The sequence below is a fragment of the Eurosta solidaginis genome, chromosome X (assembly GCF_040869045.1).
Source record: "Eurosta solidaginis isolate ZX-2024a chromosome X, ASM4086904v1, whole genome shotgun sequence".
Lineage (NCBI taxonomy): Eukaryota > Metazoa > Arthropoda > Insecta > Diptera > Tephritidae > Eurosta > Eurosta solidaginis.
Genome location: NC_090324.1, coordinates 4,263,657 through 4,283,390, shown reverse-complemented (window position 1 = coordinate 4,283,390; position 19,734 = coordinate 4,263,657). Strand labels below are relative to the sequence as shown.

The following is a 19,734-nucleotide window of genomic DNA, read 5'->3' as shown; positions in this document are numbered from 1 at the left end:
TATTCTGACTTTGTCATAATCGGGTGGAGGAAATTTATTCCATCGTCATCGATTGCGGACATCAGTTACAAGGTCGCCGTTTTTGTTCCGACAAGAGTTTGCCCCAAATTTAAAACCGTCCGTCTGTTGCCGAATTTTTTTGGTAAAACTTCCACGCGTTTCTGCCCTGCTTTTTTCTGCCTGAAGAGGCGTCTCGCTTACCTTTTCAACTCGCCGTAGCGTTCTTGTTGCGCTCGTTTTATGCAGCGTCTTTCCTTTCGGTTGAACCGCGGCATTCTACATCGTACCAGTTGTTTTCGTGGTCGCCGTGATCATTTTCCTTTTCTCAGCAGCGGGCGCATATTTTGGCTACGACAAGATAAATGGTCCGAGTCGATGTTAGATCCTCGGATCGTACACACATCTAAAGCACTGGAGGCATGCCGTCCGCCTATCACAACGTGGTCGATTTGTTGCGTGTATTTCGATTGGGGGACAGCTATGTAGCTTGATGCATAATTTTATGCATGAACCTCGTGCTGAAAATGACCACGCTTCGACCACCCGCAAAGTCAATTAGCTTCAGTCAATCTCCTTTTTCGGTGCATGGGCGCAGATTTTCTACCACAGGCGTGAGCGCCAGTACTTAGCGACAAAGTCTCTCTCCCAGCATGAATCCGACGCTGAAACCGCGCTTATTTGTATGGCCACTCCAATAGATGTCACAATTTTTATTCTTCTTTCTTCCTTGCTTCGTTAAACGCATTTGTTGGATGGCGGAGATGTCGGATTTTGCTTTGACTAGAACATCAACCAGCCGGGTATCTTCACCAGTCCCATTTAGGGAACGGATGTTCCAGGTGCATTTCCTCAAATCATTGTCTTTTAAATGTTTGCCATGGTCGTCATCAGTTAGGGGTTGTCTTCTTATCCGAGGCTTTAATTTTATTTGCATTGAAATGTGTTTTGACGTGGCAGGTCCCAATCCCAGCGCAACAATTAGCTCAGCGAGGATGAAAATATCCAAGATAGACGCCCGCTTACAGCTACACCTCGTGGTCGACAGACGATGAAAAATCCCCCAGCTAGCCCTTAAACCGAGTATGCCAGAGTGGCCTAGCCAGGTTATTACCTTCCCACATTAGCTCACCACTAAACGGATGTTCAATGGCTACCTAGAGGAAAATTTACCGCAAGTGACCCGAAATAATGAGCAGCTGGAACGTCATGCAAAAGAGTCGCTCTAGCCCTTCCCAAGTGAATGGCGGTCAGAAGCTTTCCCTACTTTCGTGGACTTCTACACACAGCTCCACCCTCCAACGAACTATAAATATAAGACAAACGAAAGCAACAGAACAGAACGGAAAATAATACTGATGATGGTGCAACGCCGGTTTGTCTCCATACAAAATTTGTCAAAGGATGACGAAAATTGTTCCAAAATTCAAAAGCATTTTTTTGGATTATATAAAATGATTTTGGACTAACAAATTCAATATCAAGGCCGTTTAAAACTATTTTATATACCCTATACCATGCAGTATCGACAGATTTGCCTTTGGTGTAAACATGTTGGGCTGAAGACAATAGTTCCTCATTCATATCTGACTTAGTATAAACATATATTAATCTCTATAGGGTTTTGATCAACCCTCAAAAATTATTCCGACTCCAAGGTGCAAAGCTGGAAATGGGATGTGGTCCGAACGACTTGAAATTGGCAAAAGTTTTTATTCCCAATAAATTTTGTCACCAATCTTGGTACCTCTCGCTCCCTTTAGGCGCGAAGATATTGTTACATTACTCTTCCGCGTCTTTCTGATGGAAAGGGTGTGCTAAGTAGTGCCTCAAGGCACTCTTAACTACTTTGTGACCATTCCCCGTCGTCCTTTTTATCGGTCATTGGACCGCATCTCCCTTAGGTAGGACTTTCCATAGTCCCATCGTTGCCTTGAAGCATTCTATGTCCGCACAATAAATTTTCCATAAACCCTCATCGAGCTGTTCATTTCACGTTTATAGATCCTCAACACATCTCTATATTAACCCCAGGACTCCTCGCTTTCCGAAAGTTTTGCCAGCCTGAAAATCTCTTTTACCTGCCTCCTAACTCCACCATGATGGCTTTGCTTTCCCCTTGAATCTTTTCAGATGACAAGCTCTCTGTTGTATGAAATCATCCGCGCCTTGGATAAGAAGTTGTTGCATTCCTTCAACTCTACTGTGGTACCCTCTTAAGGAAGCCCCAGTCTTCCTGATACACATTTCTTAAATTTGTACCAGTCCGTTGCCCTAGGGTTCATTAAGGTTTTTCCCTCCTCTACCCTCCTCAAGGGGATTATGAAGCTTATATATGCATGATCTGAGAAGGATGGCCTGGCAAACACCCTCCATTCATGCCCCGATATATCCTGCTCAGAGCACAATGTGATATGAAGCACATTGTTTGCGTAGGCACGCTACCCTTGTTGGCCACCTACAGACTACTCTGTAGTGTTTAACAAAAAAGGGCCAACGTCTATCGTTAATATCCTCTCCTCCCCACGCGGTGTGATGAGCACTCGCGCACGCGCTCATGAGTAGCCGTCCTCCGCAGCCTTCTTGTTCACCAGTCTTTTGAACTCATCTGGTGGAGCTTCCACGTTATGGGCCATGACGTTTGTCAGGATAAGGGACCTCCTCAAGTTCGTTGGTGCTGAGGTTACATAGCATACACGAGTAAAAGTTTTTCTTACCATGACTGCAGCTCTAACCCTGATTTCCGTCTTTGCATAATAATCGTTGATTCCGCGAGAGCCGAGTCCATAAACTTTTCTCACAATGAGAGGCATGGCTCCAGTATCGCTTAATGCTTTACTTTCATGGGGGCTATCTGAAAGAATCGCAGCGCCGTTGAGCTGTTTGCCTTTCTCTAAACTCTCCGCCACAGCGTTTCTCCAGTAAGGTGTTTGTGTTATTTAATTTAAGTTTATAATTCCATTTTAATTCAACCTATATGGAATACCACCTTACGTTTTGTGGGTTTGTATTCGTATTTGTATATACGTCATAAATTAGAGCAACAAAAAAAAAAAAAAAAAAACATTAAAAAATACACAAAACTGAAAATATTTATTACACAAACACGCGATCCAGCAATTCAGTGCAGAGCAATTTTAATCTATAACACCACTTCTGACGAACATAGATTCTCCATCAACTCTAAATAGTGAAAATAAATACGAGCTTAGGTGCAATAAAAAGTAGTTTTTTTATACTATGCTGATTAACTAATGATCTTATAAACACCTAAAAGTATATAAAATTGCAAATTACTTTCGGCTGGAAACATATTTGGATTTGCAATCTATTCTGGGTCCAGACAAGCTCGGGTACCAAATTTGGTGAAGATATCTCAATTTTTACTCAAGTTATCGTGTTAACGGACAGACGGACGGACATGGCTCAATCAAATTTTTTTCGATACTGAATATTTTGATATATGAAAGTCTATATCTATCTTGATTCCTTTATACCTGTACAATCAACCGTTACCCAATCAAAGTAATAATACCCTCTGTACAAGTACAGCTGAGTATAATTAGTAATTAACAAAAGATCCTGTCATATATTTGTACATGTAGATAGCGACTTCAGATTAATCGAAAATAAACTTATAATGTATAAAAGTTTGTGATAGCAACTGTAATTACCAAAATTTGTTAGAAAATTGGAAAAGTGTATTCGAAATCTGTTAAATCAATGATGAATTAAAATTGAAATTTAACTAAAAGGTAATAAGAAGAATAAGCAATTCATGCTTGGCTGCTGGTAAACTAAAAAATTTTGTCACAAAAAAACAAAAAAAAATATAAAATATTACACACTCCAATTATTTCTTCTAACTGGCTCTAGGTCAATAAATTAAACAAGTTGTTGTTGTTTTTGTTCCAATATATTTCGATCTCCAACGGAGATCGTCATCGGGGACTACAATAATAAATAAATAAACACTTTATTTTACACAATTTATCACAGGCAAATGTATATATATGTATGTATAAACATATTAACATTACTGCAAACATACATACATGAGTTCAGATGTTAGGTGGGCAGCGTCTGTTCGAGATGCTGCTGTTGAACTGATTTATGCGAGTCAAATAAGTGGCGGTAGATGTGTGCACACATTTCAGAGTATTTCTTGTAGTTCAATCTTTTGTTCTCGTCCGTGTCTATTATGTGGAGCACCTCCAAAGTAAAGCGTTTGTTGTAATGCTGTTCTTGCTGTAGTATGCTCACAGCGTCAAAGTCTGGTTTATGTCAGCTCTCCGCACAGTGGGCCGCAAGTGCTGTTTTATGTGTATTGCTTGATTGTAAACATATGATGTCAGATCGGTGCCCTGCTATTCTTGTTTTTAACTTATTTTTCGTTGTGCCAACATATTCTTTCGCACAAATGTTATCTCCGTCTCCTGCACATGGTATCTTGTATACAATACTGGTTTTCTCCATCGTTTCTAATTTACTTTTCATATTCTTGAAAAATATTTGGTTTGTGTACGCCGGTTTATGTGCAATTCCGATTCTTTCTTTATCATAAATATTTGAGCATTGTAATCTTTCGGAAAAGCCAGGTATATATATAATAGATAGAAAGATTACAATGCTCAAATATTTATGATAAAGAAAGAATCGGAATTGCACACGAACCGGCGTACACAAACCAAATATTTTTCAAGAATATGAAAAGTAAATTAAAAACGATGGAGAAAAACAATATTGTATACAAGATACCATGTGCAGGAGACGGAGATAACATTTGTGCGAAAGAATATGTTGGCACAACGAAAAATAAGTTAAAAACAAGAATAGCAGGGCACCGATCTGACATCATATGTTTACAATCAAGCAATACACATAAAACAGCACTTGCGGCCCACTGTGCGGAGAGCGGACATAAACCAGACTTTGACGCTGTGAGCATACTACAGCAAGAACAGCATTACAACAAACGCTTTACTTTGGAGGTGCTCCACATAATAGACACGGACGAGAACAAAAGATTGAACTACAAGAAAGACTCTGAAATGTGTGCACACATCTACCGCCACTTACTTGACTCGCGAAAATCAGTTCAACAACAGCATCTCGAACAGACGCTGCCCACCTAACATCTTAACTCATGTATGTATGTTTGCAATAATGCTAATATGTTTATACATACATATATATACATTTGCCTGTGATAAATTGTGTAAAATAAAGTGTTTATTTATTTATTATTGTAGTCCCCGATGACGATTTCCGTTGGAGATCGAAATATATTGGAACAAAAACAACAACAACTTGTTTTTTTTTATTGACCTAGAGCCAGTTAGAAGAAATAATTGTTAAATTTAAAGGTTGCCAAAAATCAAAATTTGTATTACACACTCCTCTTGTTGCGCTCGCTTTTAGCGTAGTCCTATATGGAGTGTCTTTTCTTTCGGTTGCACCGCGGCATTCTACATCGTACCAGTTGGTTTTCCGTGGTCGCTGGAACCATTTTGTTTCTCAGCGGCGGGCGTGTATTTTGGCTGCAAGATAATGGTCTTAGTCGATGTTAGGTCCTCGGATCGTGAACACATCTAATACACTGGAGGCATGCCGTCCGCCTATCACAACGTGGCCGATTTGTTGCGTGTATTTTGATCGGGGACAGTCATGTAGCTTGATGTATATTTTCATGCACGAACCTCGTGCTGGAAATGAACACGCTTCGAGCACCCGCAAAGTCAATCAGCTTTAGTCCATTAGGAGAATTTTCATTGTTTAGGCTAAACTTTCCGACTTTTGGGCCAAAACACCTTCTTGGTCCACCTTGGCGTTAAGGTAGCCAATCACGACTTTTATATTATGACGGGGCAGAGCTTGTATGTGCGTTGTAAACGTTCATATAAAGCGTCTTTCATTTCATCGCCTTTCTCCTCTTTCGGTAGCAAAGATATTCTACCACAGGCGCTTACAGTACTTAGCGACAAAGTCTCTCTCTCACCACAAATCCGACGCTGAAACTGCGCTTATTTGTTTGGCCACTCCAAAAGATATCACAATTTTCAGACTTCTTTTTCCTTGCTTCCTTCAACGCATTTCTTGGATGGCGGTGATGTCGGATTTTGCTTTGTCGAGGACACCAACCATCCGAGCATCTGCACCAATCCCATTTAGGGAACGGACACTCCAGGTGCATTTCCTCAAATCACTGTCCTTTAAACGTTTGCCATGGTCGTCATCAGGTCAGGGTTGTCTTCCTATCCGAGGCTTTAATTTTCTTTGCATTGGAGTGTGGTTTGACGTGGCAGGTCCCAATCCCAACGCAACAACCAGCTCAGTGAGGATGAAAATATTATTTGCACGTTTATATAGCGAGCCGCTTGATCCAAGACAGAGGAACACTTGCAGCTGCACCTCGTGGTGGACAGACGATGAAAAATCCCCCAGCTAGTCCTTAAACCGATTATGTCAGAGTGGCCTAGCCAGGCTGTTGCCTTCCCACATTAGCTCACCACTAAAAGGATGTTCAGTGGCTACTTAGAGGATATATGACCGCAAATGACCGGAAATAGTGAGCTACTTGAACCGCATACAAAAGAATTGCTCTGGCTATTCCCAGGCGAATAGCTACCATAAGCTTTCTCTACTTTCGTGGACTTCTATATACGGCGCCACCCTCCAACGAACTATAAATATAAGACAAGCGACAACAACAGAACAGAACGGTGACGATGGTGCAACGCCGAAGCCGGTTTGTCTCCAAACAAAATTTGACAAAAGATGACGAAATTTTTCCAAAATTCAGAAGCATTTTTTGGGTTATAAAAAATGATTTTGGATTAACAAAGTCAACATTAAGGGCGTTTGAAAACTATTTTATATACCTTATGCAATGCAGTATCGACTGATTTGCCCTTGGTGTAAGCATGTTGCGCTGAAGAGAATAGTTCGTCATTCATATTTGACCTGATATAACCTGATATACACATCTCTTAATACCTCTAGGATTTTGAGCAACCCTCAAAGATTATTCTGACCCCAAGATTCAAAGCTGGAAAGGGTGCCCCCCCCCCCCCCCCCCCCCCATAATTAAGAAATACATTTTTTCAGAAAACATTATTCAAACCCTTTTTCAGAAAGAAAAAAATTCAGAGGTAAAAACTCAGAAGTCAAATCTCAGAAGTCTAATTTCGGAAGTCAAATTTCAGAAGGCAGAATCCAGAAGTCAAAATTCAGAAAATAATCAGACGACAGAAAAAACATAAAATTTTTCTCAAAATTCAAAAACGTTTATTTATTTGGAAGGAATTATGCATAAAGAAAAAGTAAAAGCTGTGAATATAAATTGACAAGAAACAGGGTAGAAGTAGAAATAATGAAGACAAAAAAACAAGCACTGTGGTAGTTGAATGGTTATAGCAGCGGCGCCTAAACTTTGCAGATGAAGGAATTTAGCAGTTCCCGAAATGGATCTATACAACGAGCTTTGGCAGTTGTCTAAATTTTTTTTCTTCTATTCTAATTTAAAATTTTTTCAATTAAGCAAAAAATGTATCATAACAGTAGTAATGATAAAGTAATTATTGTTAAGCCTTGAGCTCAATTCGAACCCGCGATCTTACAATTCAGTAGGGCGATATAACAACAAAAATTGTAAATTCATTTGAAAAAGATAAATGCGAAAAAAATTTATTAATTACATGCTTGCTATTGCACACAATTCAAAATTTTAGATTGTCCTTCTTTTTCTTTATACATAATTCCTTCCAAATAAATAAACGTTTTTGAATTATGGGAAAAATTTAATGTGTTTTCTGTCGCCTGATTACTTTCTGAATTTTGACATCTGTATTTTGCCTTCTGAAATTTGATTACTGAATTTTCACTTCTGAAGTTTGACTTCTGAGATTTGACTTCTGAGTTTCTACCTCTGAATTTTGTCTTTCTGAAAAAAGGGCTCTGACTAATGTTTTCTGAAAAAATGTATTTCTGAATTTTTGCTTTCTGAATTTATGAGGGCACCGGAAAATACTTTCCATGCAAACATACATACATACACACGAAGTGGGGTTTGACATGGAAGTGTAGTAGGCATTGGCAACTGGTTTGAGAGTTCGATGTTGCTTTATATGTTCGACGATGGGGAGCTTTGGCTTGACGTGTTTCCTAGGGCTCTGATCATTTTATGTTGCGTTCACTACAACAGGCTGTCGTTACAGGACCGCAGCCGTCGAAGTTGCCTGCAACTTGGAACGTGTGCGTAAAAAAATTTTAAACGCAGCCTGTAGCCTATTTGCCTGTGGCTTTGACCAATGTTTCAGAGCCGGGCTTCATCATTTTACCTAATCTGGTTGCCATAGAGATGCTCTTAAAATTTCGAAAGTAGCTACGTGTACATCATGCATCTATAATGTTGCGCTGATTCTCATTTATGAAGGACCTAATTATCTGAAGAACTGGTCTGTTAGCCCTTTCGGCGGCGTTGCTATGTGGAGAATAAAATCCTGTCCAAGAACTTCGAAAATAACTCAGAAGCAAATTGCTTCCCATTTCACTGTGGAACAAATTCAGGTTAGCAAAAGTTGGGTCGATTCTGAGAGTGAGGGGTGAAAATAGATGCTAAATTAAAAGACCCGTATCGCGGCGTTTGTTTATGTTAGTTCGAATTTTTTTTTAATCGACCTTCGAACTTTGCAGTGAAATTCCGATTTTCAGCATATAGTTTGTGTGGTTTTCTGGCTATAACTCCGCGGCTAATTCATATTTTTACAATCTGTTAAAGTCAAATTATTGCTAGAGAACTGTGCAACAATTAAATTTTTTTTTTTGCTTTTGAAGAAACATTAAAAAAAAAATTATAAAAATGCGGAAAAAAATATAATTTTGAAATCTTGGTTAAGAAAGGTTTTAAGTAAAAAATTAAATAAATTAAATTAATGATTTGGTCAGTCGCCGTTTAGTAGGCGGCTGTGGATCAACATCACTGCTCTCTCTAATATCTTGGTCATCGTCATCCCTCAGATTCAGCTGGCAACTGTTGAGCGAGTTGATCACGATGCTGATGCAAGAGATGAATTTTGTACGACATATTAACCCCAATTTCATCGAATGCTGCCAACATGTTTGCAACAAATTCCCAGGAGTTGTCTTTGCGTTCCTTGCCTAACTATAACTGCATTTGAGATAAGGTAAATAGATTTTTCTAATATCTTTGTCAGAGTGCACAATTTAAACATGTTAACGATTGAAAACTATTTTCTTTTCAGGTACAGAGGAAAGAAATCTCCAGATGGAATACTCGCTGAAATTTGTTGGTGGTATAAAAGCATCTTTGAAGAAGAGGAAGATGAGGAAAAAGAGGAAGAAGAGGAAGACAAAGATGAAATTCCAGAATATCAGTTGGACGAATTTATCGATCTTTCTGATGATTTTGACGATGACAAAGATATTAGAGAGAGCAGTGATGTTGATCCACAGCCGCTTGCTAAACGGCGACTGGCCAAATCATTAATTTAATCAACTTAATTTTTTACTTAAAACTCTTTTCAAATTATATTTTTTCCGTATTTTTATAATTTCTTTTTCAACGTTTCTTCAAAACCAAAAAAAAAAAACAAACAAAATTTCCAACATTATGCTTCATAAGCACTACAAAAATTTTCTAAATCAATTTTTTTTTTAATTTTAATTGTTACAGAGGTCTCTAGCAATAATTTGGTTTAGCAGATTGAAAAAATATCAATTAGTCGATGAGTTATAGGCAAAAAACCACACAAACAATATGCTGGAAATCGGCATTTGACTGCAAAGTTCGAAGGTCGATTAACCCTCCGATTAGCGGTGAATAAATTCAACACATCTTAGCATTGTCGTCTTGCAAGACGAAATTTGAAACTTTGAACTTTATGCACAAATATTTAAATTTTGAAGAAATCTCGTCGCACACTGTGGTTACGCAAGTAAGTTTGAATTTTTATTGATACATTTTGAAATCAGTACGAACTATCAGGTCTTATAGGCTTAAAAGTATGTTCGTCTAGCCAGAAGACAACGCTAAAATGTGACATAATCAACTTTGGTAGAAAAAAAAGATAAAATGAAATCCACAAATATTTGAATTATTATTTAAATTTTGAAGAAAACTCGTCGCACACTGTGATTACCCAGAAATAAGTTTGAATTTTTAATGATAAATTTTGAAATGAATACGAACTATCAGGTCTAATAGGCTTAAAAGTATGTTCGTCTTGCCGGACGACAAAGCTCAAATGTGACATAATCAAATTTGGTACAAAAAAAATATATAAAATAAAAAGAAAAAAATATCAATTTCCTAATTATTATAAAGACCGCCTCTAAACTTAAACAGTCACAAAAGCTTTTCATGATCGGGTGAGTACCAGTAAAGTTATTCACGAAAATAAAGCGTTCTCGTCTGACCAGACGCCACAATCTATCGGAGGGTTAAAAAAAATTCGAACTAACATAAACAAACGCTGCGATATGGGTCTTCTAATTTAGCTTCTATTTTCACTCCTCACTCTCAGAATCGGCCTAACTTTTGCTAACCTGAATTTGTTCCACAGTGCTATTCGAGTGGAGGTATTCAGGGACTCCGAAGACATGAAAGACGTCGTCCTCTAAAAACTTTATTACTTCCGCGGAAGTCGCCTTTTTCATTGGTTTCAGAAACACAAATTTTGAAAAGTGATCAAGACATACATATACATACACATTGCCATCACAAGTACGTGGGTATGGACCCATAAAGTCAATAAAAATTCATTTAAAAGGTCGTTCGGCGATGTGATGTTTGTTCCCCATCACCGGCGTATGGAATTTATTGAGGGTCTTACTACATATCTCGCAATACTTAACGAAGCTTTGCACTTCCTTCACCATACCTGGCGAGTAGTACTTTTCGCGGATTCTTGATAACATTTTTTGGATGCCTCCATGCGCAACAGATGGCGAGCTGTGGGAAGATTCTTCCTACCCCGCTCTTAATTCCGACGGAACCCAGAGTTTCCACGTGTGTTCCACCTGAAGCTCGTCCTCCGGTCAAATTGCGTTCGTCGATAAACGTACCCGTCTGAGGTACACAAGTCCGGCAGTTTGTTTTTTTCGTCTACACTCCTTATTAGTTCTATGTATTCGTCTCACTGAAAACATGGTGAATCGAAGTACACTTCTACATTACTTTCCCCTAGGCTCAACTCGTCCATATTCATTCTCGACAAGGTGTCGGGCACTACATTTTGCGAGCCTTTCCGGTGTTGAATGTCGAAGTCGTACCCTTGCAGTTTTAGACTCCATCGCGCCAGTCTACCTGACATGGTCAGTAATTATCGTAAACAGACGTCCTTCTACATGGGGTCTAAACCGTTTTACGCTCACGATTGCGGCATAACACTCCAGTTCCGTTACACCATAGTTCCTTTGAGCCTTGTTTAACTTGGATGAAACGTATGCAATAGGTCGTTCGTTGTTGTCCTCGTCTAACTGAAATAGAATCCCTCGCACTCCGTCTGTCGATGCGTCACATTGAATATAGAAGTGTTTGTCGAAATCCGGAGCCGTAATCAGGCTTCGCATCAGTCTGTCAAAGAACTTCCGTGCATCGTCGCACAGTGGCGCCTTCTGAGTTTTTTCTTTGCAAAAATCATAACTTTTGAACCAATGAAGATATTTATTTAAAATGAAAATGAAAGCTAATTATTTGAAGTTTTATTGTGTGGAAGCTCAGAATGTCACATATACAGGGTGCTTCAAAAAAATTCGTCAAAATCGAAAATTTTTAGAAAAATGAAAAAACAAAATGTTTTTAGTAAAAAATAAAAAAAAATAAAATGAGATTTGTCTTATAATGACGTATTTAAGCATTAAATAAGATAAACTAATGATTTTGATAAGATAGCGTGGCACTGCCCACTTATGATAAAAAAATGTATCTAAGTAGTCACGTAATAAATAACTACCAAAATCGATAGACGTATTGTTTCTTGTAAATTGCAATACTCTTATAAAACTCGAATGTCCGTTTTTGGTGCCACAATAACAAGGTGCTTCAAAATTCATCGTAAAATTTTACATGTTTTTTTTTTTTAATTTACAAGCCAAATATGTATTTTATTAATAACTAAAAGTTATTGAAAGTGGTTCAATGAAATTTTATTTGAGCTAAAGATTAAACAGCCAACGAATTTTGGAAAAGGGGAGTGGCACTGCCCATTTATCCTAAAAAGTTTGATCTTAGTAATCGTTTTACCAATGTGTACCAAACTCGATAGACGTATTGATTTCTATAAAAATTTAGTACTCGTTTGAAGGCGAAATGCCTAAGCTTTAAAACAAATTTGATAAAATTTAGAGAAATGCAATAACGAAAAGAATATATTTATAAATTACTAAATTAATTAATTCTTTTATTTGAAAAATAAAATAAATAAAATAAATAAAAAATTAACTTGTACATAGATATCTTATTTTTCAATAAAGTAAATAAATTGATTAGTAAATCTCTCCTCATTGGAACATATATCTAACAAAGCGACCATTTTTGAGCTATACGCATCTGTAAGATCTTTTTGTGTTCTTGCATACCTCATAGATGATATGACTGGATCAGAAGAGATAGCTAACATGTTGAAAAGGTCTTCGTTTTGTCTAACTCGTGATACTTTGCAGGTGTTCATACATCTATATCTTTTGTAGTCCTTGTTCTTAGATTCTTGAGCTTCTTCAGACAATTCTCCTAATGGTAAGCACTGGTACTCTATTAAATCTTTTCCATGTGCTAAAATTTTATGTACCGTTGGTGTAAGTTTCTTCTCAGGATACTTTTGATGCAGCAACTCTGTAGTTTTAGATGCAGATTCTCCAAATTTGGGTCCATTAACTGGTTCATGGTAGTTTAAAATATTTAAAATTACTCCCAATCTTTTCACATTATTTCTATCAACTCCTATTATGCGAGCAGTTATTTTATCGTTTTCAAAAAATCTTCTTGAGGGGTTACCATCATTTGTTTTTCCGTATCCATGCTTTGGACAGTCAACTCTAAGGCCAATCTCTTTATAGAATGCATCCTGAATTATTTTTTTTCTTCTGTTTTGTTTCTCCTTACATGTTGTATTGTCGTCGAAAACTTCTCATTGTTGTGGTATTGTATAAGCCAGCTTCAAAACAAATTCCATACATCTTATCCTAGCATGCAAAGGGGATATTCCATACTCATAATTTAGTTCGTCAGTTATTGAATCATCAAGATTTTCAAAGTCGTTTTGGCTCTTCTTACAAATTGGACATTTCATTGTAGATGTCGTATTTGTTATTAAGTTAAAAACTTTTCCATCGACCATTGTTAGAAGAAAATCATGCTTTATTGTAATGACATTCCCCTCTTCAATTTCAATTATTGTTGGTTCTAATTTAGCAATTTGATTTTTTATACCACTGACTGTAGCTTTTACGAGTTCCGAAGACTACTTCTCGTATTTAATGAAGCGTCATCTTTCAGTCGTAATGGAACAATAGAAGCCATAAACATATTACTATCTGTAATTGTTTCATCGTCTACATTCATTCTTTTTTATATGCGCTTTGTCCTGATGATCCATCACAGCCCCACTTAGTTATCAATGCTAGCTCCTTTGGCAGTGATTTCAACTTTTCTTCAGTAAAACTTTGAAGCTGTCGTGTAGGCGTTTTGTAGCTCAATTTCAGCTGATACTTCGGTTATTTTGGAACTTAGAGGAACTGCTTCTTTCTTGGCTTGAGTAATTTTTTTTGTATCCAAGTAAAATATCGGCACTACGTTGCAATAATGACTTTCGCAATATAATATATTTTTTCTTCGTTAAACCGAGATCTATTAACAGCGCCAAAGCTTCTTCGGGAGTGTATTTCCTAGGTAGCGCATTTGCTGGTGTGGGAATGCTGTTTTTGATCCTCATCAGTCGCACTGGACTTGCTACCGCAACTGCTTCTGTTATATGAGACTTCTCGTTTTCTTCGTCTTTTTTATATTTAATAGCCAGTGCTTCTGAAAGATGAGTCGTGGCCATAGCTTTTGTGGTATCAGACAGCTTCCTTTTCCTTGCGTAGGTAGAACACTCTTCTACGGGTTTTGCGGTCTGCCAATTGGGTAAGTTGACGTGCTAGGCGTTTCTCCGTCCAAAAAAGTTTTGTCTTTAAAAGCTCATCAAATTGAGATTGGCAATTGGGATGCGATATTCACATATATATGCTCCACCAAACTATCCGAAAGCACGCTAGCTTTATGGGAACAGACCATAGAGAATAAAACTGAAATATCGAAATGGGAAGATATGGATAAATTTTTATCGAACAGGTTCCAGACCTTGGAAACAGTCTCGGGATTAACAGGTAGCAAAAATACCAAAGCTCCCAAACAACCACCACCCAAACATAAAAATGATTCGTCTCAAAAGAATGTAGGCGCCTACCAAACAAATGTAGCTTGAAACACTTGCAGATGCTGTAATAAAAACAACCAAAAGCTGTCACAATGCCAAAGCTTCCAACGGCTCTCTGTCGTAGACAGAGTGGCGTTTATAAAAGACAGTAGGGGGTGTCTGAATTGCTTCTCAGCAAAACACACAGTATCCAAATGTACGTGCTCCTTTAATTGTAGCATTTGCCATCTAAGGCATCACACACTCCTGCATATTCAACAAAATGCGTGCGAGTGCAAGACCAACCACAACCCAACAAACACAATTAGATCAAAGACCATCTACTTCGGCACAGGCTCAGGCCCAACGTCAGTTTGCCACGGCAAATAATCAGCCAACCAACTTCAATTCCTGTTTCGCGAATACAAGCAAAGGGGTTCTATTAGGTATTGCGCAAGTCAATATCTTTTATAACAATGAACACTTTACGGCTCGCGCCCTAATAGACTCCGGATCAGAGTGTTCGTTCATTTCGGAGCGACTTAAGAGAAGAATAAATTTGCCCAGTCGGAAGTTAAGTGCGCAAGTGTCAGAGATAAACAACACGGTGTCATCCTAAGTGAAAGAGGCATGCTTCATTCAGTTGCGGTCATCAATCAACCCGAATGTACGCATACACACTACAGCATTGGTTTTAGCCCAGCTCACTGGCAATCTGCCAACCTGTCAAATCGACCCCATGACACACCAAGTTTTCCCGGACTTGGTGCTAGCAGATCGGATGTTCTTTTTAAATGAACAAGTAGACCTTATTCTGGGTGGGGATGTTTACGCACAGATAATGCTAGGCGGTATACGAAAAAATATTTTAGGCACCCTCCTTGCGCAGGAAACAGTATTTGGCTGGATATTAACTGGCCGAACGGAAACGGCCAGCCCAGCCGGTAGGTGTGTGTCATTTTTTAATGAGGTATCGCTGGACAAACAAATAGCGTCTTTTTGGGAGCTGGAAGACATTCCCAAAAACCATATTTATACCAAAGACGAAAATTACTGCGAGGAGTTGTATCAAAAAACCACCAAGAGAAATGAGGATGGCAAAATATCGTGTCTTTGCCCTTTAAGCAGGATTTTAAAAAGGGTATCTCATTATGACCGTCGCTTAAGAGCGCGTGCTCATAATTTTTCAGAAATGAAACGCGGTCGATAGTTTATGTATGTATTGCCACCGCCACGAAGGCAAGGAACGAGATCCAAGCGGCATTAGAATCAGCCAGCTTCTCCCTCAGGAATTGGACTTCCAATTGCGACCAACTACTGGAAGGTATTCCAAGTTCGCATTTATTAAATGAACACTTTTTAAATTTTGAAGATGCTAGTATGGTTAAAGCCTTAGGCATCAGGTGGAATGCCCACTCTGACTATTTGTATTTTTCTACGAAACCCATAGATAACCAAGTCGTGTTCACAAAGAGAATAATATTGTCTGCTAGAGAAAAATTATTTGACCCAATAGGTAGGCTAGGGCCATTCATTATTACCTCAGAAATCATTATGCAAGGTATTTGGCTGGAAGGCACGGGCTGAGACGAAGCCGCATCTCCCGCGGTTTTAGATAGATGGCATGATTTTTTAGAGAGCTACAGACATATTTTAAGCATTCGTATAACACGTTGGGTACAGTTTTCCCCGGTAGCGAGCAGCGAACTACATGGCTTTTGCGATGCTTCCGAAAAAGCATACGCAGCCGCAATATATCTGAGGGTACAAGTTGATAATCATGTGTTCGTAAATCTGCTCTTCGCAAAAACCCGTGTAGCCCCGGTGAAGACTATAACTCTACCCCGCCTTGAACTATGTGGTGCGGTTCTGCTAGCAGAAATAGTAGAGTAAGTCGCAAACAATTTTAATTTTAACAACCCTACAACTTATTTATGGACGGATTCGACAATCGTCCTTGCATGGATTCGCAAACCTCCATGCTCGTTGCCCATAGGGTGACAAAAATAATTGACAAAGTAGGGACAGAAAACTGGCTTCATGTCGACTCGGCATCGAACCCGGCAGATCTCGCAAGTAGAGGTATACCCGCTGAAGATCTTATCAACAAAGCCCTGTGGTGGGAGGGCCCTTCTTGGCTTCAGGAAGATAGCTCAAATTGGCCTACCCAAGAAACAGAATATACCGCCACGTCAGAAGAAAAGCGGGTCCAGGTACACTCATCAATAGTAGATACAGACTCTGATATCCTCACAAGATTTTCTGACCTCTAGAGAGCTTTGAAAATACTATCCTACGTCTGGAGATTCTTTCAAAGAACTAACCCAAAAACAAGAGCCTCATTTCAGGCGAATTCTTGCTCAATTTCGTCGAGCGAAATAAAAGCAACGACCCAACGTCTGATTCTTATCTACCAAAAGAGGCATTATGGGGAGGAGTATTCAGCTTTAAAATCTAAAAAACTCATAGGAGCAAAGAGCGAGGTACTACCACTGAACCCATTCTTAGATGAAAGGGGGGTTATGAGGGCAGGCGGCCGCCTCGAAGCTTCCGAAGATATCCCGTACAACGAGCGACACCCAGTCATTTTTCCGTATAATTGCCAGTTGTCACGTCTTATTGTAAATTTTACCCATAGAATCTCACTCCATGGGGAAAACCAGCTTATGCTACGCCTCATTCGTACGCAGTATTGGATACCACGGGTCAAGAACATGATAAAATCGACAATCCATAATTGCAAGGAATGCACGATTTACCGAAAACGTGTTCAAACCCAGCTAATGGGAATTTTACACAAGGAGAGAACTACGTACTCACGGGCATTCACAAATACAGGAGTTGATTTTGCGGGACCTTTCGTTCCTATATCTGTATTCATTAATATTGAAACTTTAATACAATTTATACCGCAAGGCCAGCATTTTGTGTCTCATGACTTACTGGTGGCTGTAATTGGACAATTTGTTCGTCAACACCTGTACTCCCATTATGACCATACTTCCGGCTTGACCGCATCATCTGACTCCTCCTTGTAAAACAATTCATTCGGTTGCTGCTTCCCTGTTGTAAGGTGCCTCACATTAATCATCTTCTATTTCAGTATGTTCGCTTGTTGGCCATTCATCAGGTTTGGGACATAAAGCGTGGTGCACAGCATTATCTGGATCATGACCACGACGCAAAGTAATTAAAACGATGTCGTAGAGCCAATATCAGGCTTTCATTTGTATTGAAGCGCATACTCTTCAGTACTGTTCCCATCCAATGTAAATTCGAAGCGGCATTCCCGACATAAATCTAAACGAATACAATCACACGTATATTGCATCCGCTCCACGACTTCGCAGATATTAGAGGTATGAGTCCGATGCGATGTGCAAGAAATTCATCAGAGAGTACAGGAGAAGTAGCTTCAAGCGATTGGCTACACGCAACTCGGTGTCTTATACAGTCAGTTTTACCCTATCGTCATCTCGGTGATGTGTACCAACGGTTGGTTCGCATATGGCATTTTTATTAACTTTATTTAGTAGGAATTGCAAATTAATCAAAATGTCCAAAATACGGAAACAACCCAAAAGGTCGAACACACGTCCACAAGTACAGCCCCATGTGAGTCTCGACATGAGCCCGTAAATTAGTTACTTAAATAATTAGCTTCCATGGAATCGTAGTATATAAGGTGAAATTGAATAACGTTGAATGATTGATGTTCTAATTATCGCAATAGTACAATTCTGTTTTACGACCTTTGCAAATAGTGAGTGTTCCAACACCTATGAATTACAAAATGTTTAATTTAGAGAAAATGTAGGAAAATTTCATTTTCTTACCTATAAGCCTCTATAACTTAATCAATTATTGCCCAGTGTTTTTCTTTGGTCACATCGGTGACAAATAACGCATACCTCATTGACGCCTCGTCTGATTCATCAGCTAAGGGCACCTGTACGCCGTATGATTGCAGAACAAGTGATAGACACCATATGGCAATATGCGATGGTTTGTGATTTAAGATTTTTCATTGTGATGATAATCTTGTAGAAATGATGCTGCCGAATTTGTAATCGGTACTGAAAACCAGACAGTGAGGCCCAACCATGTTTGTAAGCATTTCGTATAATAGAGCAAATACTTATGTGGATGCTCGATATTTAAATCAAATTTTAAGGCAATAAGTAGCTCTGCTTGTACTATTGCATCGCGTATGGACCAATATTCGTCGCCCAATTCAAGCGGCTGCGAACCACGATGCAAGAGTATTATGTGTAAAATTTATGACATCGTGTATTTTAACAGGATCGTCCTTGATTTGCCAGCCAAATACAAAGCAGAAGCAGCAATAAGATATTCGTCATAATCAGAGCGGGGAATTTCATTAAAGAAACGACGATATATTACAGCTGCACTTGCTGATGTTATCGAACAAGAAACGAGGCACTACACCGGGTTTTTCGATTTTGCGATAATCTGTGGGCTTCAATTTCTGTAGTTTATTTGCTTCAATGCGCTTTTGAACTGTCATCACGTCTAATATATTTTTCATTATGCTGCGTTTTATTGTTTATAAATTCGAATGTGACTTCTTGATCCGCTACAAATAGAATGTAAATCAAAGTAAAATATTGGTGACGGTTTCATTATCGCCAAGTCCCAATAAACTCACTACATGTGGCATTTCGGGGAAGGGCATTCCTAAAACGGCGAGGTGGAGTTAACCCTTTGGAGCACCATGCTCATCGGTTGGCACTTGGTGAGGCGGTCTTTCTACGCACAGAAATAAATGGAATGGTTGCGGCTATGCTGTTATTTAACCTAAATTTATTGTCGTATTTGTACGCGGCAGCAATGCAGGTTTATCCTCAACATTTCCTTTGATTTCATCATCATGTATTGCAGATATTTGGTCCTGAAAATATAAGAAAAATTAAGTAATAAGAAATTACAATAAATTTACTATACTTACCGCTCTGCTACCGTACAACCTCGTGGATTTTTTCATAATGACATTTCTCCATTCAGGAAATGCCCTTACCGTACAAACTGAAAAAGCAACCATGGCCGCAGGTAATGAGCACTTGACTCACCCTGCACCATTTTAGGCCAAAAAGCCAAATGTACCAAATATTCTGGTAGGTCGTTAATAGCAAATAAGACGTTGCTATTCAATGAGATACCAATTAGTATACCAAATCGTTTACGAACGTATGAGGAGAAAGAGTAGTGTATTGTCACATACAAGGGAAGGGGTAATAACCGATATAGCCACTAGTGTAATAATGTCCACACATTAATCCAGCAAAGTTTTGCACCTTCTTGG

At 38.7% G+C, this 19,734-nt stretch overlaps 1 protein-coding gene and 1 pseudogene across 1 annotated transcript in view; one reads left to right on the top strand and one right to left on the bottom strand.

The window, feature by feature from the left end:
• The window catches only part of Ca-alpha1D (Ca[2+]-channel protein alpha[[1]] subunit D), a 6,221,746-nt gene that overhangs the window by 2,765,730 nt on the left and 3,436,282 nt on the right, over positions 1 to 19,734 (top strand). The window lies entirely within an intron of this gene.
• LOC137234331 (cyclin-Q-like) lies at positions 18,214 to 18,983 on the bottom strand (annotated as a pseudogene).